General features: G+C 41.0%; 1 protein-coding gene across 12 annotated transcripts in view; it reads left to right on the top strand.

Moving 5' to 3' along the window:
- The window catches only part of LOC120314980 (disks large homolog 2-like), an 899,194-nt gene that overhangs the window by 477,478 nt on the left and 398,586 nt on the right, over positions 1 to 23,130 (top strand). The window lies entirely within an intron of this gene.

Raw genomic sequence — 23,130 nt, 5'->3', positions numbered from 1 at the left:
TTTTTCTGTATTGTGAGTTTGATGTTGATGCTTGTTCTCCCAACCCCCTTCCCCCAAAGGGGAGCAGATCTCCTTGTCTCCTCGGATTAATCCCAGTTGTTGGGAATTAGACGTGAAATGCTGTTTTGTGCATACCTTTTTCTTTTTTTAAAGACAGCCAAATAAGTAGCAAGACTGTGGGGGGGGGGTGTCACTAAAGGAGCTTCCCCCAAATGGTTGGAAAATGTGGCAGGATGTGGCAGAAGTCTCTCGGAGTGACAGTTTTTCATTTTTGAGTGTAGGAAGACAGTCAAGAGATGGCAGACTTCCCCAGATAAGGCCAATTCGGCAAAATTGCAAACAGTGCTGACTTCCATACAATCAAATACCTTTTCCCCCTCTTACCCACGTAAGCAATGAAGCAAATGAAACTTTTCATGCCTTCATTTCCACCCGGGATGAACCTATAGCAGGCTGGCAAGTTGTTCTGTTTCCCAGCTTGGATGGAAGATGAGAGTAGGGTCATCTAATTCAGAATGAAGTGATATTTAGAAGGTGACGTTAGGTAGCCCACAAGATTTTCAGGGCAGGCATTAAATGTGCAGTCATTTAATTCAGTTGTTTTGGGTTGATTGTTTCTGTATAAAGGAGTTCACTTTTCATATTTGTAGTAGGTATAAATGTGATAAAAACCAGTATGATAAGTATGGCCATATGAGCAAATCAGCAGGTGGACTTTAGATGTAACTGCTGGTCTTGTGCTTTATGGTTCTTGAAGTTTAAAAGTTAACGTAGAAAATAAAAAAAACAATATCAGCTAAAAATGGCTATAAAAACATGTTAAGTGCAAGAAACCATCTTTTCCCCTTTAATTTGCAACTCTCAGTGAATCTGCCAATCAATTTGGTTATTATCATAATCCCTACTTTATTTGCATTATTTCTATCCCGCAAGTGTGAAACTGAAATAAATTTACAGATAAAATTCCAGTTGTGTTTTTTTCAAAAAGTGGCCAATGACATGTAACACACGTATCATGTATTATTATTATTATTATTTAAGATATAATCTACAATTCGATTCACAGTCTGGGACTGGTAAAAACTTAACAGTTCAGGTCCTAACCAAGGACTTAAGAACTGTTAAGGTAAAATCTGAATAGATAGGCAGTTCCAAGTAAGGTTTTTTTTTCAATATCAGAATATTCAGGTCTAATGTTCAATATTTCCATGTATCTAAGCAGCCCTTTGGGTTATGCTTCAAGCTCTCCTATTACTATTGTGATTCCTCCACAATCCATCATAACTTCAAATAAGTCAAGGACTACCTATAATGCAATCAATGTCTGTTATACAGGTAGTCCTCGATTTGCAACCACAATTGAGCCCAAAATTTCGGTTGTTGAGTGAGACAGTTGTTAAGTAACTTTCGCCCTGCCTTATGACCTTTCTTGCTCCAGTTGTTAAATGAATCTCTGCAGTCGTTAAGTTAGCAACAAGGTTGTTAAGCGAATCTGGCTTCCCCACTGACTTTGCTTGGAGGTCACAAAAGTCTCAGAAAGTCGCAAAAGGGAACACTGCAATGGTCGTAAAGGTGAGCCAGTTGTCAAGCATCCGAATTTTAATGGGGATGCTGCAATGGTCGTCAGTGTGAAAATTGGTCATAAGTCACTTCTTTCAGCGCCGTTGCGGCTTTAAATGGTCACTAAAGAGACGGTTGTGAGTCAAGGAGTACCTGTATACAGGTAAATGTATTATTAATCCCATTTAATAAGCCCATTTTATCCCAAGAAAAATGAGGAGTGGGATACACCACTTGTAAAAGTGAGCTGCAAAAGCTGCAGATTCGATTCAATCAAAGTTCCTTCGACGGGAAGTTTGAAAAGGAGAGAGTGTCACAACACCAAGAGCCAGAGAATTGCTCTCTTGGGTCACACACCTTACAAAACGGGCTTCTGGGTTTTTATTTTCCTCCTTCCGTAGTGTTTATTTCTACAGAAAAATCCTGTCTCTTCTTTCAACAAGCCAGAGCAAAACTGTTCTCTGAACAGACGATTGTGGATGGATAAGGCCTCCTCTTTCCTTTTGTATTTATTCTCTCTAGGTTTATCCTGCCCTTTTTCAAAGAGTGCAGAGTACAGGTAGTCAGTCCTCCACTTACTTACAAAATTTGGATGCTTAGCAACTGGCGGGTATTTATGACGGCTGCAGGGTCCTGGAGTTCTGTGATCACCTTTTGTGACTTTCTGACCGACAAAGTCAAAGGGGACGCCAGATTCACTTAACACCCATGTTATCTACTTAACAAGTGCAGTGACTTGCTTAACAAGTGCCTGACACTTAGCAAAATAACAGTTGGAAGGGACCTTGGAGGTGTTCTAGCCCAGCCCCTGCTCATGCGGGAGACCCTGTTCCATTTTAGACAAGTGTCCGTCCAGTTCAGACAAGTGACTTTTGAAAGGAAAGGAAAGAGGAAAGGAAAGGGAAATGGGGAAAGGGAAAGGAAATGGGGAAAGGAAAGGAAAGGGAAATGGGGAAAGGGAAAGGAAATGGGGAAAGGAAAGGGAAATTGGGAAAGGAAAGGGAAGGGAAATGGGGAAAGGGAAGGGAAGGAAAGGGAAATAGAGAAAGGAAAGGGAAGGGAAATGGGGAAAGGGAAGGGAAGGAAAGGGAAATGGAGAAAGGAAAGGGAAATGGAGAAAGGAAAGGGAAGGGAAATGGGGAAAGGGAAATGGGGAAAGGAAAGGAAAGGGAAATGGGGAAAGGAAAGGGAAATGGGGAAAGGGAAGGGAAGGAAAGGGAAATAGAGAAAGGAAAGGGAAGGGAAATGGGGAAAGGAAAGGGAAATGGGGAAAGGAAAGGAAAGGGAAATGGGGAAAGGAAAGGGAAATGGGGAAAGGGAAGGGAAGGGAAGTGGGGAAAGGGAAGGGAAGGAAAGGGAAATAGAGAAAGGAAAGGGAAGGGAAATGGGGAAAGGAAAGGGAAATGGGGAAAGGAAAGGAAAGGGAAATGGGGAACGGAAAGCAAAGGAAAGTAAAGTTCCAGCAAATGACTTTCTGGCAGCAAGAGAACAGATGTTTACTTTTCTTTTGTGAGAACCTTCAATAATGACTTAAGAGATTTACTATCTACATCAGGTAATGATGCAGAAGGCAAGGGACTTGTTCTTTGTAGTCTGAACAAGTGGACGGTAGGCAGTTTCAGCTTGACACTAAGCGGGAACTCCTCAATGCTATGAATCATTTTTGACTGAGCAATGGGCTACCTCAAGAAGCTGATGGGTTTGTCTTCCCTTGGAAATACTTCAAACCCTAAAGCAATAAATGGTTTGGATGAAGAGTCTCTTTAAAGTCCTCTGGAGTCAGTTCTGCACTATTGTTCAAGATGTGTAGCTTATACAGGACTGCAGACCACAATAGCAAAAAAATCCATCAGCAAAGTTAACTGTCTTACCTAAGCAATGTCCTTGCAAATGATGTAGAGCTGCTTCAGTAATTCCCTACTTTGTTACAAATGTGTTCTTGCTCCATTTGCTAGCTCCTTTTTTTTAAATATCTCCCAGCTGTCTCTTCAATCTTTTTTTTTCTCTGAGTTGTTTTTTCTCCCCAGCACTTCTACATCGAGAGAAAAGGTAATTAATTTCCCAAGAAGAGAAAAGCAAACAAGGGTTTTTCTTACATTCATTGTTGACCTTTTCCCATCTGGTACCTCCTTGTTGGGTTGGATTTCATTTCCCATAGTTCTCATCCCCCCCTGCAAAAAAAGTTATCAGTTGAGAATTATGGAACTGAAGTTTGATGTAGGAGATGGACAGGCTGAGCCTGGGGGTGGTGTCAAGAGAGGAATCAGCCTGGAGTCGTTAAGTTCCCATAAGTCCAACCCCTCTTGAATACCAATAACTCTCATCTAGTGCCAATTTAGTGCTGACCATTAGTTGACTAGATTTTGGTATACAAGTCTGAGCAATATACTTATTGTGTGGTTCTGATTTCCTCATGCCTGACACTTATACAAATTAACACAGTTGGAAGAGACCGTGGAGGTCTTCTAGTCCAACCCCCTGCTCAAGCAGGAGACCCTATACCAGTGATGGCGAACCTTTTAGAGACCGAGTGCCCAAACTGCAACCCAAAACCCAGTTATTTATCACCGGGTGCCAGGTGGGCGTGGCCCACTGGGTGGGTGTGGCTGTGGTGGTCATGGCAGACTGGGTGGGTATGGCCAAGGTGGGCGTGATCACCTCGATGTTGCTTGTGGGTAGGGACGCCTGTGGGGGCCGGGCAGGGTTGGGGGAGATCCAGGGGGTCTCTGGCAGGTGGGGCAGTGGGCAGGAGGCTTGTTCTGTGGGGTGAGGCGAGACAAGATGAGGCACGGCAGGGAGGAAGGAAACCAGCTGTGCTGGGATGCATCCAGCCATGAGTTAACAAGCGGTTGGTTGAACGGGGACGGTTGCCATCTCTGGGGCATGGCGCGTGTGCCCACAGAAAGGACTCTGAGTGCTGCCTCTGGCACGCGTGCCATAGGTTTGCCACCACTGCCCTATACCATTCCATTCTGTTCAGCCTCTTCTTTAAAAGTCTTCAGTGATGGAGCACTCACAACTTTTGAAGCCAAGCTGTTCCACTGATTAATTGTTCCAACTGTCAATTGTTCTCACTCTTCTTGATTAGTTTCCATTCGTTGCTTCTTGTTCTGCCATCAGGTAGTTTGGACAATAAGTTGATTCCCTGTAAACAATCCAGAGTCACAGAAGTGAGATATGTGGCCATATAAATTTAATGAGATTAGATAGATAGATAGATAGATAGATAGATAGATAGATAGATGGATGGATGGATGGATGGATGGATGGATGGATGGATGGATGGACGGATGGGATGATGAGATGAGATGAGATGGATAGCTAGATAGATGATAGATGGATAGATAGATGGATAGATGGATGGATGGATAGATAGATAGATAAAAATTAACTATAATTAAATCACATAATTTAAAAAAAACAGAATTTCTTTTGGCTTTAACCAAACTGTACATTCCAGGAATTGTGGATTACTGAGTTCATTTTGATTCTATTTTCCATTTGTAAATTCAGGAAAGACTGAAAATATTCATAGAATGAATACCAGTCTCAAGATTTAGTTTGGGGCCCAATTTAATATCTTGGGGAAGAATTCTCTTTGATTTCACTCCAGTTTAAAGGCTTGCCAGTTTTTGTTATCTGACTTGATCCAAGTCCAGATTTCTGAATCTCACCGATGAGTATGGGAAAAACACAAACTGGGTTAATTATATTTACTTTCCACCCAGTGGATAGAATTTGCTAGAATATTAAAAAGCCGGAAGGTAGTGGTGATAAATCTCTTGGGTTTTAGGTAAATCAGTGCAGAGGAAAACATTCTGGTGTTTTTAGATATTTGCTGATATTACTATCCTTACAGCTGGAGTAAAGGCAAACAAATGTTAGAGAAAGAGATTGAAGTTGTTGTGCAAAAGGAGTCTTCACAAAATTGTGATTTTTATTAGTCACTGACCTCCTGGTTTTGGGATAGAGGAAAACTGGAATCATTAAAAAACTGATTTTATAAAAGAAAAATAATGCAGAGACACATGTGAAAAATAGATTGTATTTTGAGCGGGATTAAATTGTTTTTCTGGAAAGATCATGCACTGAAACACGGATTTGATTTGGGCATTCTAAAAGTTCAACCACGCCAATTCCTCATCTGTGGCATGTATTTTTTCCCCCCTGGAGACAAAAAGGATAAATTCAACTCTTTTAAGGAGAAGTTAATCCCCTTAACTCCTTTCTGCAGCTTAACCTTTTGTAGTTACATTATTGTTAATATTAAAATATTTATAGATTACTTTTCAGCCAGTATAGAATCATTCAGACTAAAACATATGAAGAATGGCTGCAGTACTTGGGCTTGGCTAGTCTAAAGAAAAGAAGAAATAAGGGTGACATGATAGCAGTATTCTAGTATTTGAGGGGCTGCCACAAAGAAGAGGGCATCAAACTATTCTCCAAAGTGCCAGAGGGCAGGACAAGAAACAATGGTTGGAAACTAACCAAAGGGAGAAGCAACCTGGAATTAAGGAGAAACTTCCTAACAGTGAGGACAATTAACCAATGCAACAGCTTGCCTTCAGAAATCGTGGGTGCACCATCACTGGAGGTTTTTAAGAAGAGACTGGACAGTCATTTGTCTGAAATGGTATAGGTTCTCTTGCTTGAGCAGGGGGCTGGACTAGAAGACCTCCAAGGTCCCTTCCAGCTCTATTCTATTTTGGGTTTTGATTTGGTGTTTCATGAGCTTCCCATGCATGCATCCAAAACTGTTTACATAATATTTAAATATAAAATATTTCATTAAAATATTTTAATAGGATTTAGGATACTCTGGTGTAGTGTTTCTCCACCTCAACATCTTTAAGATGGCTGGGGGATTCCAAGAGTTGAAATACACTCATTTTAAAGTTGATGAGGCCTAGAAAGTCTGCACTGGTATAAAATAAAGTTGTTAATTTTTTTCCCAGTGTTTGGAAATGGGCAAACATCCAAGTTGCTGTTTGGATATACAAAAGTTCAAAGGCTTCTCTGTGATAACTTATCACCGCACAATTGATTTAAGCAAACATGGTGATGGTAGAAATGGGATACAAAGAATAAGGCCAAAATGTATATCAGCCATGTCAAAAAGGAACATTTTTAAGAATAAATGCGTCTTAAAGGTACCGGTGGAATAGTGGAGCAAAAAGTGCCATTTTGGCTAACTTGGAATTTTTCATAATGAGAATTTCAACTGGGTGTCATACTGGAACTGTGCCTACACACAAAGGATGTCATCCAAATGGCCCATTAAGCATGTGTTAAAATTAGGGGGCTATGTTGGTGAATGATCTGTGGTATCTAATGCAGTATTTTTAAAAAAAAAAAAACCCAAAAAACCAAATGAAACAACTCCTCTTGGCAGTGAGAAGTAGCAGCTGCTATCTCTTCCTCTTCTCCCCCAATTTATTGTGAAAAATGAGAACTTATATCCTGAGATTAGTTGGAGCTGAGTCAGAGCAATGAATGAATGGTCTGTGACTGTGTGCATGTATTTATTTTATTTATTTTTACCCAGCTTTGTGTTTATTTTTAGATATTGATTTAACGATGCCTTGAACGTTTTACTGCATTGCTCTTTTGATGTGTACTGTTTGTAAATACCGAGGGTCTAATACATAAAATGGCATGGATATAGTAACTAGGAAGCTTGGCTTGAAGGCCTCTTCAATTTTTGATGGTTGCCTACTGGAATACAACACAAAATTATCACACTCGTTAGCAGATGATGATATCTCTGTCTATGTTCAGAAGCTTTGTTGCATAAATATATTGACTCTGTGTGTTGCGCAATTTGCAAGAAATAAACCTGGTGCAACAACATGCCATGACAGGAATAAAGGACTGGATATCCAGTCCAGTTCCCTCTTTAATTCCAGTGTAACAGAGGTAGATAGTCCTTCTGAGAGTGAATGGAAGCATAAAAGAAGGACTATTATTTGTAGATAGGAAGCTCTGTTGTCCCTTTTGAGAAACAATTTTGGCCAGTGATTGCATTGTTTCATAAATCGCTGAAATCTGTTTGACCTGAAGTGAATATCATGCAAAAGAAATGCTAGTGGATATTATAGAAAACTGTTCCTCTCTTCTCAGTCTTCTTTCAATCTTCTTAATTATCATTTGCTCTTTCTTCGTTTCCTTTCCTTTCCTTCTTTCCTCTCCTCTCCTCTCCTCTCCTCTCCTCTCCTCTCCTTTCCTTTCCTTTCCTTTCCTTTCCTTTCCTGGCATTTTGACTCATTTAACAGCTGCTGAACAATTGCTTTAGAATTTGACCTGAAACTCTGGAGAGGATTCTGCCAGCTACATCTGTGTTAGGCCTGTGAGGATATTGTTGCCATCCCTTGTAAGAACATAACTGAATATTCAAGTTATACCAAAATACCTCTTCACATTGGCTTCTGCCTTCTGTTGTTTGTTCAGGCACCTAAAACATCATTTGCCTTTCTCTCTTATCAAGCAATAAATGAAGTTCTACCTAGTACTCCTGTATATAAAATCCAAAATTGCGGTTGTTATTGTTGAATCAAGGAATGAATCTGGTTTGCGGGGTGCAGATGTGCTGCTGTTGTCCAATTGTTATCAGTACCACAGTTGTCCTTTCTGATTGGATTCTGGAGAGACTTTATAGTTTAATGCTCTAAGAAAGTTCAGCACCGAGACTTATGCTTAAAGTATTAGTGTTTGCTTTCTGCATAGAAATAAATATGCTCTCAAATTCACTTCATGTCCTGTAACTACGTAGACACATCTATGCAATGCTCTTGGTAACAAGGCAGAAATGGTTAGTCACGGCTTAACAGAATAACAGAATAAAAGAGTTGGAATGGACCTTGGAGGTCTTCTATTCCAACCCCCTGTCAAGCAGGAAATTCTATCCCATTCCAGTCTCTTCTCAAAAGCCTCCAGTGATGGAGCACCCACAACTTCTGAAGGCAAGCTGTTCCACTGGTTGATTGTCCTCACTGTTAGGAAGTTTCTCCTTAATTCCAGGATGCTTCTCTCCTTGATTAGTGTCCATCTGTTGCTTCTTGTCTGGCCTTCTGGTGCTTTGGAGAATAGGTTGACCCCCTCTTCTTTTTGGTATCCCCTCAAATTTTGGAAGCTTGTCTAATGTAAGGACCCACCCCACTTTACATCTTAAGAAGACAGAACTCTTGGAATATCTCTTCCAACAGGCATCTTTATTAAGAGAAGATGGTTGCAGGCATTCTAGACAGGATCTGAGGGGCCAACCCCTACCATTCAAGGTTTTAAGTGCTCCCAAGCAGCCCCCCACCCCACCGTCCTTCCAGCAACAATTCCAGGCGTTATATTTCCACCCCCATTTCCTCACGGCCGGCAGAAGAGAGACTTCGGAGAGTAGTAGATGAAAGGTGATGGCCATATTGTTATGGTCAGTCCTCTTGGTGAGATCCACATTCAGTCCCTTTGAAGTTTTAATGAAAGAAGTGAGAGCCATAAAACCCCTTTGCTCATCCCCCTTCCCCTTCGTAGTATGACAGAATCCAGAGAGGGCAGAAATTGGGTTTTCCATAGTTGGTAACTAGAAATGAAATATAATTGGATTCTGCTATCATGTCACACCTAGTCCTTCTTTTCAGTAGACTAGACTTACTTAATTCCTGCAAGTCTAGTGCTTTTTTTTTTTAGAGCTGTGGTGGCTCAGTGGTTAGAATGCAGTATTGCAGGCTAACTCTGCCCACTGCCAGGGGTTCGATCTTGGCCAGCTCAAGGTTGAATCGGCCTTCCATCCTTCCGAGGTCGGGAAAATGAGGACCCAGATTGTTGGGGGCAAATATGCTGATTTCAGATAGTGCTGTAAAGCATTATGAAGCGGTATATAAGTCTACATGCTATTGCTATTTTCCACTATGTTTCGTCACACAGTCATCCAAATGTTCAGACTGGATTTGGCATTTTTGTCCATCTATTGAGTCTCTTTTAGGGACCTGGGATAGGCAGATGTGGATGTTTAACACCATCAAAGGTTATTGTTGCAGGATATAAACTGTTTCTGAGTAAAGCTGCCTTCTACAATTTTGTTTTGCATAAATTATTGTTTATACCATTAACATACTTTAGGGTGTGTTTGCACATTTTTAAATTAGTTTTATTCTTTTATAACACAAAATGTGAAAATACAAAAGCAAATAATAGGGAATAACAGTAGAAAAAGGTGTGAAGAAAGGGAGGGAAAGAAACAAAAGGCATTGACTTCTCACTCTCTCTGTTGCAGTAAAACCAGACATTAAAATCAAATCTCAACTTTTTACATTTCTATAGTAGTGTGCACTAGCCCAGGAGTCCCCAACCCCCGGTCTGTGGCCCAGTACCGGGCTGCGGCATGCCAGCAACCAGTCCACACAAATAAACAAAGCCCCATCCGTGGGATGCAGACAGCACACAAAACCACACCCCCTCTGGTCCGCGGAAAAACCTCTCTCCACCTAACCGGTCCCTGGTGCCCAAAAGGTTGGGTATCCTTGCACTAGCCGTTTCTGTATCGGCAAATCAGTCTAATCGGTAAAACCCAAAATAATGATATCGTTTTTTTTTTCACCTCAAGCACAAAGTCCAGAAGCGGTTTACAAGTAGAAACAAAAGTACTTATGTATCAGCACAGCCAATTTGGCCATCTCTGCTAATTCCATCAGCTTTTGTAACCATTCAAGCTGCCTTCTACAATTGATTGGTGGTGATTTTGTCGATGATGATGGTGGTGAAATGGTGCTCCAGCTGTTTTGAGATTGCACCCCAGGCGCCTGTTACTATTGGTAGTACTTTTGCTTTCTTTTATATTATTATTGTGGTTCGTCGCATAGTCATATTGATGTTCAGACTGGATTTTGCATTTTTCTCCACCAACCCATTTCCAGGCAAATCCTTGGGGATTCCTTGAGTGATCTTCGTCCAAATTGTAACCAGACAAGAAGACAATCACCTGTCTGAGATGGTATAGGTTCTCCTGCTTGAGCAGGGGGCTGCACTAGAAGACCTCCAAGGTCCCTTCCAGATTCTATTCTATTCTATTCTATTCTATTCTATTCCATTTCATTCTTTCCTTCTCTTCTCTTCTCTTCTCTTCTCTTCTCTTCTCTTCTCTTCTCTTCTCTTCTCTTCTCTTCTCTTCTCTTCTCTTCTCTTCCTTTCCATTATTTCCTTCTCTTCTCTTCTGTTCTCTTCTCTTCATCCTGTTTTCCTTCTGAGCCCATACAGGGTTGCCCATGCTGTTATGTGTAGTCCTTGACTTACAAGCAGAACTGAGCCCAAAATTTCTGTTGCTAAGCAAGACAATTATTAAGTGAGTTCTGCCTCATTTTATTATTTTTCTTGCCACCGTTGTTAAGTGATTCGCTGCAGTGGTTTTAAGTTAGTAACATGGTTGTTAAGTGAATCCGGCTTCCCCATTGACTTTGCTTGTCAGAAGGTCGCAAAAGGGGATCACATGACCCCGGGACATTGCAACCGTCATAAATATGAGTCAGTTCTGAATTTTGATCACCTGATCATGCTGCAATGGTCATAAGTGTGAAAAAGGGTCATAAGTCACTTTTTTCAGTGCCGTTGTAACTCCAAACCATCCCTAAACAAATTGTTGTAAGTCAAGGACCACCAATGCTTGCTGAGATACTAAAGAAATCTTTAAAATGGCAGGAAAATAAGACCTATAACTTCTATAATTAATTTTGATATTAATTTGTCCTTTGGTTTAAAGAAAGAATCCACTTCTCACCATTCTTGTGTCCTTACTCTCCCCAATCCCCTATCTTATCCCTTACTCTTCCCAGTCTTGTATTCTAAGAGGGAGGATATTTATTTATATAACTGCCTAGGGTAGCTCCACGGTAGATTGGTAGCAAATAAATTTAACAAATAAATATTTATTAAAATGTTTATATAACTGCCCTTCTTTCAACCAACTCTGGGAGACTCCCAATCAAAAATTAAAAGACAGACTGTATGCAATCACATTAAAATTGTAAAGCTAAGCCAACTGAAACATCAAAAAATAACAAAAGCCTGCTGCCATATCCAACTTCTAATGTGCAATTATTTTCATGTATGGAGGTGCAAATAGCCCAAAGGGCCCTATTTATATACAAGAAGGTAGAAATAATAGAATTGGAAAAGCATCAACTGCAAAGAGTTGGGACAAAGGAAAAAAATTGGCCACCAGAATTGGGAAACAGGCAACATGGAGTTTTAAATGACAACCCATAAAACATAACAATAAATCAGTAAAACTGCAAGGGCTATAAGGATGATGGAGAGAGAACGTATTTAAGACAACAGAGAAGGAATTAGTAGAAGAGAATATTTGTGGCTTAGGTTGAATTGTGGTGTCTTTGGTGCTCTCTGAGCTGGCTTGTTTTCTTGCAGACATTTTATTAACCAACAAACACTGGTGAAGTTATCTAGCTGGGTAATGAAATGTCTGCAAGAAAACAACCAAGCCACAGTCGTCGTTGTCGTCCTCCTCCTCGTCGTCCTCCTCGTCCTCCTCATCCTCGTCCTCCTCCTCCTCGTCCTCCTCCTCCTCCTCCTCCTCCTCCCATTCCCTTGTAACACTGATGATGTTATCTAGTTGGGTAATGAAATGTCTGCAAGAAAACAACCAAGCACAGAGACCACCAACTAAGCCAGTAAGGAATTTTAGTTACATGGACAATATTAAAGGAGGATTGATAAAAGATATTGAAGATAGTTGGAAACTATAAAAAATGTGCTAGAAAATTAATCATGGGGCAGTTAGTTCTGTCTGCTCGTAGATCCTTTCAGTATCATCTTCTTTAAGTGAAGGGCAGACCTAGGCCTGTCAATGATGTCTCATAGAGAATATACTTAGAGTTTGACAGGGCCTTTAGAGGTCTTCTAGTCCAACCCCCTGCTCAAGCAGGACAACCTGTACCGGGGTAGGCAACCTTGGCTCTTTTATGACTCATGGACTTCAACTCCCAGAATTCCTGAGCCAGCATGGCTCAGCTTGGAAACCTCTCCTTTTCTCCTCAGCATGGCTGGCTCAGGAATTCTGGGAGTTGAAGTCCACGAGTCATGAAAGAGCCAAGGTTGCCTACCCCTGACCTATACCATTTCAGACAAATGACTGTCCGCTCCTGTCTCTTCTTTAAAACCTCTAGTGATGTAGCTCCCACAACTTCTGGAGGCAAGCTGTTCCACTAGTTAACTGTTCACACTGTCAGTAAATTTATCCTTAGTTCTAGAATGGATTTCTTCCTGATATGTTTCCATCCATTATTTCTTGTCTTGCCTTCAGGTGCTTTGGAGAATAGGTTAACCCCCTTGTCTTTGTGACAGTCCCTAAAATATTGGAAGACTGCTATCATGACACCCCTATTTCTTCTCTTCATTAAACCAGACATACTCAATTCCTGCAATGGTTTTTATGTTTTAACCTCCAGTCCCCTAATCATCTTTGTTGCTCTTCTCTGCACTCTTTCCAGAGTCTCAATAACTTTTTCAGAAGGGCCAGCTAGGCCAAACGTACACCATTTCAGCTAGGTTCATGTTTGCTCTAAGGCAATGTAGTTACTTGGCCTTGAGTTAATATCCAATACATACTCAGCCAGTTGGGACATCTTTGAAGAGCTATGCTTAGAACCATTCTTGTTTTGATACCACTCTCTTCTTCTACAAGGTGGAAAAGATGAAGTACATAGTGTTTATTTTTTCAGAAGGAAGACGAATGAAAGAAGATAAATTGACAACCCTCCTCCTGCCTTCTAACTTTTAATTTATTTTATTCTTGTTTGTGTCTGGCTCTTCTTATTGATTTTTAAAATATTTTTATGGGTTTCAGGCTTTTATATTTTTAACTGTACACTTGCCAGAGTTACTCTGTGAATAAGATGCATGGAGGAGAAGGAGGGGGGAGGGGAAGAAGAAGAAAGGAGGAGGAGGAAGAAGAAGGAGGAGGAAGAGAAGAAGGAAGAAGAAGAAGAAGAAGAAGAAGAAGAAGAGGAGGAGGAGGAGGAGGAGGAGAAGAAGAGGAAGAGGAGGAGGAGGAGGAGGAGGAGAAGGAGGAGAAGAAGAAGAGGAAGAGGAAGAAGAAGAAGAGGAAGAGGAAGAAGAAGAAGAAAAGAAGAAGAAGAAGAAGAAGAAGAAGAAGAAGAAGAAGAAGAAGAAGAAGAAGAAGAAGAAGAAGAAGAAGAGGAGGAGGAGGAAGAAGAAAAAGAAGAAGAAAAAGAAGAAGAAATAATTTCAGTTGTGCAGGTGGCTTCCTCTAATTTGAACTCTGGATGAGATTCTACTTCTATTTTTTTTTTAAAAAAAGGCTTTTCTTTGACTGTCCACCCATTCACGAAAGGGTCTCATAATAGGTATGAAAAGTTATGTTATTATGTATGGGAGAGAATTCAGCTATAGCTCCAGTCTTATTTCATGTCTCTATTTTTGCTGTTTGGAGAGACACATTTTCAAAAAATCTGTAATTGCCCAAAGATCAAGGCTACCTAAAAAGAAACATTGTTGAAAAAAAAAATGAAATGAAGTTTTAAAAACACACCTCTCTTTTTCATCTCTGTATCCAGATCCTTTTCTAGCTGGTGCATTTTATCAATTATGCCCCTTGATACCATCAGTGGCCTCCTTCAAAAACTTCACCGGGGTTTCTCAGCCGAGGTGCCAATTCCCCCCCCCCCCCCCCGTTTTGCAACAGAGGGTAAGAGTTCAAAGCTGATGGGGGAAGAAAACAGGAAAATAAAACCAGAAGGATTTGACTACCACTTCAAGGGAAATATGCTAATATCCACATCTTAATTATTGCACCTCAGTCAACACTTAATACACCCACCGCACCTTTTTGCATAAGCCAAACACCTTGTTCCGTTTCCCATTTCAACATTTTCTCAGAAAATCTCTTTTGTGTTGAGGTGGGTCTTGGCTATGTCATTTCGCCTTCAGCCAAATCACAATTAAAAATAAGGCTTTCTTCTCCCCGTCTCTCCTCCCCTCCCCAAATTTGAAATGAGGGTGCAATTTGCTTTCTTCCCGCCTTAACGAAGAAGCTGCCAAATTTTTACAGTTGCAACAATCCACGGATGGTTAAAAAAAAATAGCAAAAGAATGATCAGATAAATGAGGTTATCCAGAAAGCATACAGAAATTTAACAGAACAGAATAACAGAGTTGGAAGGGATCTTGGAGGTCATCTAGTCCAACCCCCTGCTCAGGCAGGAAACCCTACACCATTTCAGACAAATGGCTGTCCAATCTCTTCTTGAAAACCTCCAGTGTTGGAACATCCACAACTTCTGGAGGCAAGTTGTTCCACAGATTAATTATTAATTATTCTCACTGCCAAGAAATTTCTCCTTAGTTCTAGGTTGGGTCTCTTCTTGTTAGTTTCCATCCATTGCTTCTTGTCCTGCCTTCAGATGCTTTGGAGAATAACTTCACTCTCTCTTCTTTGTGGCAGCCCCTCAAATATTGGAACACTGCTATCATGTCACACACACCCCCCGGTCCTTCTTTTCATTAGACTAGACATACCCAATTCCAGCAACCGTTCCTTATATGTTTTAGCCTCCAGTCCCCTAATAATCTTTGTTGCTCTTCTCTGCACAAGTCCTTGACTTACAACCATTTGTTTAATGACCGGTGAAAGTTACAACGGCACTGAAAAAAGTGACTTGTGAGCGGTTTTCATACCTACGAACATTGCAGCATCGCCGTGTTCATCTGGTCAAAATTTGAATGCTTGGCATTGTGGGAAGTCACCCCCCTCCCAGAAAAAGAAATGTTAAAGGGCAGAATATTATATTTCCTCAAAAGATCTTAAAGAGGCAGAAAAGCATGCCCAGTTTTTCTTAATAGCCCCAAGTCTCCCTCCCCCAAGCAGAAACCAGCTCTGTAGAAATGCAGATATAATAATCCATCCAGCTAGAAGTTTAGGAAGACTCTTAAAGACAAAGACTCTTAAAATCTACATACCCCACCCAAACTCTAAGACAGGACATAATAGGATTAACCCACAGATGACAAAGGGACACACTCAGATTCAGGTCAAAGTACATGACACAGGAAATACAAAGCCTCAAACAGGAACAGGAAACAACTCCAAAAAAAAGGCTCCAGAGGGTATAAAAACCCACTCCCTGCATGTGCTCTCTCTCTTTTCTTCCAGAGCCATCTTCCTTTCTGGCTCTCCTCTTCAATAAACTTCAACCTTCTTTCTAAAGCAGTGGCCATGTTGTTTATTCCCAGCTTGAACTGAACCCTGATGAAGATTTTTCTTTCAACAGCATCTAATTCATATTTATGACGGTTGCAATATCCCAGGATCACGTGATCGCCTTTTGTGACCTTCTTACAAGTCAATGAGGAAGCCAGATTCATTTAACAATTGTGTTACTAACTGAACAGCTGCAGTGATTTTCCCTTTCTGTGGCAAGAAAGGTTGAGAAATGGGGCAAAACTCACTTAACAACTGTCTTGCTTAGCAACAGAAATTTTGGACTCAATTGTGTTTGTAAGTTGAGTCTACAAATTTTAAGTAAAAGCACAGAAATATAGCAAGGACAATAGCAACAAAATCTTGAGAAGCTGCACTTTGAAACAGTGGAAGATATTTCTTGTTTAGCTTTATTACATTTAAACAAAATACAAATAAAATGCAAATTAATCTTAAAGGAAAAGACACAAGGGGATAAAATGGAAAAGTTGGAAAGGTAATAAAAAAAATACACAAAACCAATATACAAAGGAAATGACCTCAACTTTTTTTCAGTACAGAGACAATTATAAAACAGAACAATCTCTACGTTTAAGTAAATAATATCAATAGCTAAAGAATTTTTAAAAGATTAATAACCAATATTTAGAAAGTCAATATTCTTCGTTTAACATAAACATCTATTAACTGTACATAGATCATAGCCATCTGTTTAATAAGCCACAATATTTCTCTAGTCAGATCAAATCTAATCCTCAAATCCCAAAATCCAAACTTCATTTTTTTCTCCTTTTCCTGTAGGAAATCTAACAGAGGTCTCCAAGCCACAAGAAATTCAGTCAAATTGTTATCTCTAACCAAATAGTGCAACTCGCCACCTCAGCTAGCTTTGGGGAAAAAACGTTTTTGCCCGTCATATTTTTTTTTCATACTCAACATTATGCCCCCACTCCATCGGTTTTTCCTCTCTGGGAGACAACCATATATCACATTGTTAGATTAATTTGAGGGTAACGTGTCATCGTTGCCTAACTTGTCAAAAGCCTGAACTGCCTTAGGTGGCCACAGCATATCTTTGACTCATATGTTCGCATGGTGAGTCATTTTTATATCATTTTTATATAGCAACTCTATGGCAAAAAAAATAATAAAACAAAACATGATTGTATGATTGTATTATTTTATTGTTTTATTCTCAATGATTGTTTTAATTTTGTATGCCGCCCTGAGTCCTTTGGGATTGGGCGGCATATAAATAAATTAAATAAATAAATAAATAAATAAAAACCCCTTTAACTTTATATACTCTCATCACGTAGGTTTATTTGGGCAATTGGCTGAGGCTATCCGCAAAAATCTGGATTATTTTAGCTTGAGTTTGGGCCGTTTCCCTTGCCCTAGGACAGGGGTCTTCAAACTTGGCCCTTTTATGACTTGTGGACTTCAACTCCCAGAATTCCTCAGCCAGCTGAGGAATTCTGGGAGTTGAAGTCCACAAGTCATAAAAGGGCCAAGTTTGAAGACCCCTGCCCTAGGATATATTCAAGGTTTGTGCTGAGCGAAAAGAGCCTTTGGTATGCTGATATTTATTTCTTGGTTTAGCTATTTGTATTCCACCTTTATTATTTTCATAAAGTACCCAAGGGGGTGAGCATATCCAACACACCTTCTTTCTCCTATTTTCCTCACAACAAACTTGTAAGATGGGTTTGGGCTGAAAGAAAGTGAGTGGCCCAAAGTCACCCAGCTGGCTTTCATGCCTAAGGTGGGACTAGAACTCGCAGTCTCCCAGTGTTTGGTCTAGAGTCAACCAGTTGCCATTCATGCCTAAGGCGGGACTAAAACTCACCATCTACTGCTGATTGGCCCAAAGTCCCACAGCTGGCTTTCATACCTAAAGTGAGGTGGGACTAGAACTCACAGTCTCCCGGTAATTGGTCCAGAGTCAGCCAGCCAACTTTGATGCCTAAGGCGGGATTAGAACTTGCCATCTCCCAGTGATTGGCCCAAAGTCATCCAGCTGCCACTCATGCCTAAGGCAGGACTAAAACTCATCATCTACTGATGATTGGCCGAAGTCCCACAGCTGACTTTCATGCCTAAGGCAGGACTAGAACTGATTATCTTCTGGTGATTAGCCCAAAGTCACCCAACTGGCTTCCATGCCTAAGGTGGGACTAGAACTCACAGTCTCCCAGTGATTGGTCCAGAGTCAACCAGCTGCCATTCATGCCTAAGGCGGGACTAAAACTCATCATCTACTGATGATTGGCCCGAAGTCCCACAACTGGCTTTCATGCCTAAGGTGGGGTGGGACTAGAACTCACAGTCTCCTGGCTGTCATCTACCTAGAGGCCATTTAAATCTGGATCCTACCATTACCTGATTTAAGCTTAATTCAAAGTTCAGGTTTGATGTCTACCAATCCTAGCCCTGTATCATAGCAGTATGTATTCATATTAGCAGAGCAGATGCCTTTCGATAGCCATTTTACTTGGAAATTATTGTTAGGCATCTCTGTGTGTATGTGTGTCTAAGACTATGCAACTTCTACAACTAATTACTCTCGCTGCTGTAACATCCAATTGGTTTTTTAGGGCATCTCCATGTAGAATATCTTGCAATAATTCAAATTATTTGCTGGAGTATTGATCTAGGAATTATTCAATTATTGCTGATCAATAATCCTTAGCGACTGAGGTGAGGGTGCCTGTGAGTAAGTCCTCTGAGCCAGGAACAAGTCATTTGTGCATCCACACTCCACATATAATTTTCTTATTGCCAATCTGTACAATTTTAATAATCCCAGTTCTCCCACATGCTGCTTAATAGCACAATGATGTCATATAAGACAATGGCAAAATTATGTCACCTGTGTTGAAAAATGTTTTCTCAAGCCAGGTAATCAGTTGGATGGCTAGTTAGCCTAATAGCTTTATTTTACAGTAATGGGTGATAAAAGGCATTTGTGAATTAGGTGTGGGCAATATAAATCATCCTGCTTTGTTTCCTTATCTATTTGCATCACCCCCATGCACCCACATACAGGCATATACACTCTCACGTCATTTTGAACTTCCTACAGTAATGATTTATTTCCTCTCACTGTGAAAGAAAGCTAGCCAGAAGACTTGTGTGGCTCCAGGGCATAATTTTTAAAATGCTTTCTGAAGCACATGACTAATTACTTCAGGATTACAGCTTTTCTTTGTTGCTGAAATTTAAACAATGTGGGGTTGTTTTTTTTCAGAGAAGGAAAAAAATAACGGGGGACAAAATATGAATTCAAAATGCTTTTTATTCTAAAACAGACATGTCAAACTCACGACGTCACGTGACGTCGCGCGAGGTATTGGGACTGTTTTGCCATTGCCGGCAATGGGGTGGGCGCGGGTTCTGCATGATGTGTCCGGCCCGTGGGCCAACAGTTTGACACCCCTGTTCTAGAAGGTTCCCTCCCCATAATGTACTCTTGAACAGTGTTTGTCAACTTTGGCAACTTTAAGATGTCTAGACTTCAACTCCCAGAATTCCTCAGCCAAACATGCTTTTCTTTGGGCCATGCCTTGTATACATGTCTTTCCTCATTTGGTGCTCTATAAATGAGTTGGGACTACAACTCCCAGAATTCATAGTCCTGGCAGTTTAGCTAACAACCTCCCCATAGATGTCTGGATATTCTGGGGGAGTTGAACCCCCAATATATCTAGAAGCCAGGTTGAGTTACTTCAATCCCTGATCCATAGAAAGCCTGGCACTATCTTTTTTTTCAGCACTGACTTTTTAAATATATGTTGTTCAGCACAATTTTTCAATCAGTGCCCTGTTTCAAGCTCTGGCCTTGTTGCAGATGCCAAAGTCTTGAGGCAATGCACGTATTCTTTTACCTGAATTATGATTTCTTACAAATGTTGGGGTTTGATAGATCTTTTCCTGGACAATTTGGGACATCCAGAACAATTCAGATTGATTGTCCCAGTCCTTGTAATACAGTTAGCATTCAGATACCTTTTTTTTTTTTTTTTTTTTTAGGAATAAAACATTCCTTGAGAGAGCTATTTGATGTAATGGTTAAGGCACCATGCTAGAAACTGAGAGACAGTGAATAGTTGTCCCAGTTTGGGCACAAAGCCAGCTGGGTGACTTGGATTAATCACCTTCAGCCCTAGGATGGAGGCAATGGCAAACTACATGGGAAAAATCTTGCCAACAAAGCTTCAGGGACTGGTCCAGGTAGTTGCCAGGAGTGAACACTGAATTGAAGGCATAAAAATTAAAATGAGTGGAGTGGAGTGGAGTGGAGTAGAGTGGAGTAGAGTAGAGTAGAGTAGAGTAGAGTAGAGTAGAGTAGAGTAGAGCGGAAAAGGAGAGGAGAGGAGAGGAGAGGAGAGGAGAGGAGAGGAAGGGAAGGGAATGGAATAGAATAGAATAGAATAGAATAGAATAGAATAGAATAGAATAGAATAGAATAGAATAGAAGCTGGAAGGGGTCTTGGAGGTCTTCTAGTCCAGCCCCCTGCTCAAGCAGGAGAACCTATACCATTTTAGACAAGTGACTGTTTAGTCTTAAAAACCTCCAGTGATGGAGCGCCCATGGTTTCTGCTGGCAAGCTGTTCCACTGGTTGATTGTCCTCACTGTCAGGAAGTTTCTCCTTAATTCCAGGTTGCTTCTCTCTTTGGTCAGTTTCCAACCATTGTTCCTCGTCCTTCCCTCTGGTGCTTTGGTGAACAACCTGGCCTCCTCTGCCTCAGATACTGGGACACTGCTATCATGTCTTCCCTATTTCTTCTTTTCTTTAGACTAACTAGCCAAACCCAAGTTCCCAAATTAGATGCAAACTAATTAGGATAGAAGGAGAATATAATACAAGTACTATAGTCCATTTGTTTAGTGACCATTCAATGTTATAAAGGCACTGAAAAAAGTGACTTATGACCATTTTTCATACAACCGTTGCAGCATCCCCATAGTCACGTGATCAACATTCGGACGCTTGGCAACTAGCTCATATTTATGACGGGGGCAGTGTCCCAGGATCACGTGATCAGCTTTTGCGACCTTCTGACAAGCAAAACCCATGGAGAAGCCAGATTTGCTTAACAACCATGTTACTGACTTCGCCAACACAGTGATTCAGTTAAGAACTGTGGCAAGAAAGGTCGTAAAATGGGACAAAACCCACTTGAACAACTGTCTTGCTGAGCAACAGAAATTTGGGGCTTAATTGTGTTCGTAAATCGAGGGGGAAGAAATGGAGGTAGTGACAGATTTTATCTTCCTGGGCTCCAAGATCACCGCAGATGGGGACTGCAGCCAAGAAATTAAAAGACGCTTGCTCTTGGGGAGGAAGGCTATGGCAAATCTAGACAGCATACTAAAAAGCAGAGACATCACCCTGCCAACAAAAGTGCGTGTAGTCCAGGCCATGGTTTTCCCAGTGGCAATGTATGGCTGTGAAAGTTGGACCATAAGAAAGGCTGAGGGCCAAAGAATGGAGGCCTTTGAACTATGGTGCTGGAGAAGACTCCTGCGAGTCCCTTGGACTGCAAGGCGATCTAACCGGTCAGTCCTAGAGGAGATCAACCCCGACTGCTCTTTAGAAGGCCAGATCCTGAAGTTGAAACTCAAATACTTTGGCCACCTAATGAGAAGGAAGGACTCACTGGAGAAGAGTCTGATGCTGGGAAAGATTGAGGGCAATAAAAGAAGGGGACAACAGAGAATGAGGTGGCTGGATGGAGTCACTGAAGCAGTAGGCGTGAGCTTAAAGGGACTTTAGAAGATGGTAGAGGGCAGGAAGGCCTGGAGGAACGTTGTCCATGGGGTCATGATGGGTCGGACACAACTTCGCAACTAACAAAGTCGAGGTTTGCCTGCGCTGGTAACAAATGCAGAAAAGAGAGGCAATGGAAAAGGAATCTGTCAGGGTCTGTGATTTCTACTGTCAGTATTATGCCTTGGCAATAATAAGGAATTGAATAATGGAAGACGGAGATCTAAATTAGGACTCTGGAGAACAGAAACCTATCCAAGCTTATTTTTTTTCACGTGCAATTGAAAATAAAAAATAAAAAAATCTGATATTGCATTTTGAAACACATAAATGCATAAATGCATGTCTGTTACCTCTGCTTCTCCCTCAATGTTGCCATCCAGCTTTCCAATAAAAATGCACATAGAGCAGTATATGTTAGAACAAAGTGCACTCAGAATTTAATGAAAAGGAAGGACTCACTGGAGAAGAGCCTAATGCTGGAAAAGATGGAGGGCAAGAGAAGAAGGGGACGACAGAGAATGAGGTGGCTGGATGGAATCACTGAAGCAGTAGTTGTGAGCTTAAATGGACTCCAGAAGATGGCAGAGGACAGGAAGGCCTGGAAGAACGTTGTCCATGGGGTCGCGATGGGTCGGACACAACTTCGCAACTAATAACAACAGAATGAGGTTTAAGTCATAGTTGCTACTCTGCCTGGGAGCATCAAATATCCTTCTTCCGACAAAAAGATATCCACCTTTGAGTTTATAGAGGAGTACAATCTAGGGCACGCGATGCACAAAAAAATTTAAACATGTGAATTTTCAAATTTAAGAGCCTAGAGTGATTCTTTCTGCATTTGTGACTCCATCGTGTTAAAACAAAATGTTCTTGGAACGGGCTCTATGTTTAACAGTAGACAGTCCCATCTGTTCTTCTTGACTTTTTGCTTCATGCCTCAAATGGTGTTTTATAATGAACATTTTCCCCCCTAAAGTATATTTTCATGGCTGGGATCTATGAGCAGTGTTGGACTTCAGGGCTTGAGTGACCATTGTCTAGAGCAGTGTTTCCCAAACTTGACAATTTTAAGGCATGTGGACTTCAACTCCCAGAATTCCACAGCCAGCGTTGCTGGCTGTGGAATTCTGGAAGTTGAAGTCCTCATGCCTTAAAATTGTCAAGTTTGGGAAACACTGGTCTAGAGCAGGCCTGTTCAGTCTTGGCAACTTTAGGCCTTATGGACTGGCTGGCTGAGCCAGCTGGCTGAGGAATTCTGGGAGTTGAAGTCCATAAGGCCTAAAGTTGCCAAGATTGGACAGCCCTGCTCTAGAAAACAGATTTCCTGAATTTTCGTCAGCAATTGTGGCTGGCATCTTCAGAGATAAGATTTTTTTTTTTACGCACAGTCAATTGAGCAAGGACAGACATGGATCCTGTCTTTATAGCCAGGTAATGTCTGATTGGCTTTTAACCCAGTTGGTTTCTGTTTGGTACAGGTTGGTGAGGGCCTGTTGTCAGACCCAAGCCCAGATATGACATAGCAAAATCCAGTTGAGTCCAACTTTTTATTTGAATCAGAATCAGAATAG

The sequence above is a fragment of the Crotalus tigris genome, unplaced genomic scaffold (genome assembly GCF_016545835.1).
Source record: "Crotalus tigris isolate CLP2741 ecotype Arizona unplaced genomic scaffold, ASM1654583v1 scf7180000019031.1477733, whole genome shotgun sequence".
Lineage (NCBI taxonomy): Eukaryota > Metazoa > Chordata > Lepidosauria > Squamata > Viperidae > Crotalus > Crotalus tigris.
This window is presented reverse-complemented; position numbering and strand designations above follow the sequence as displayed.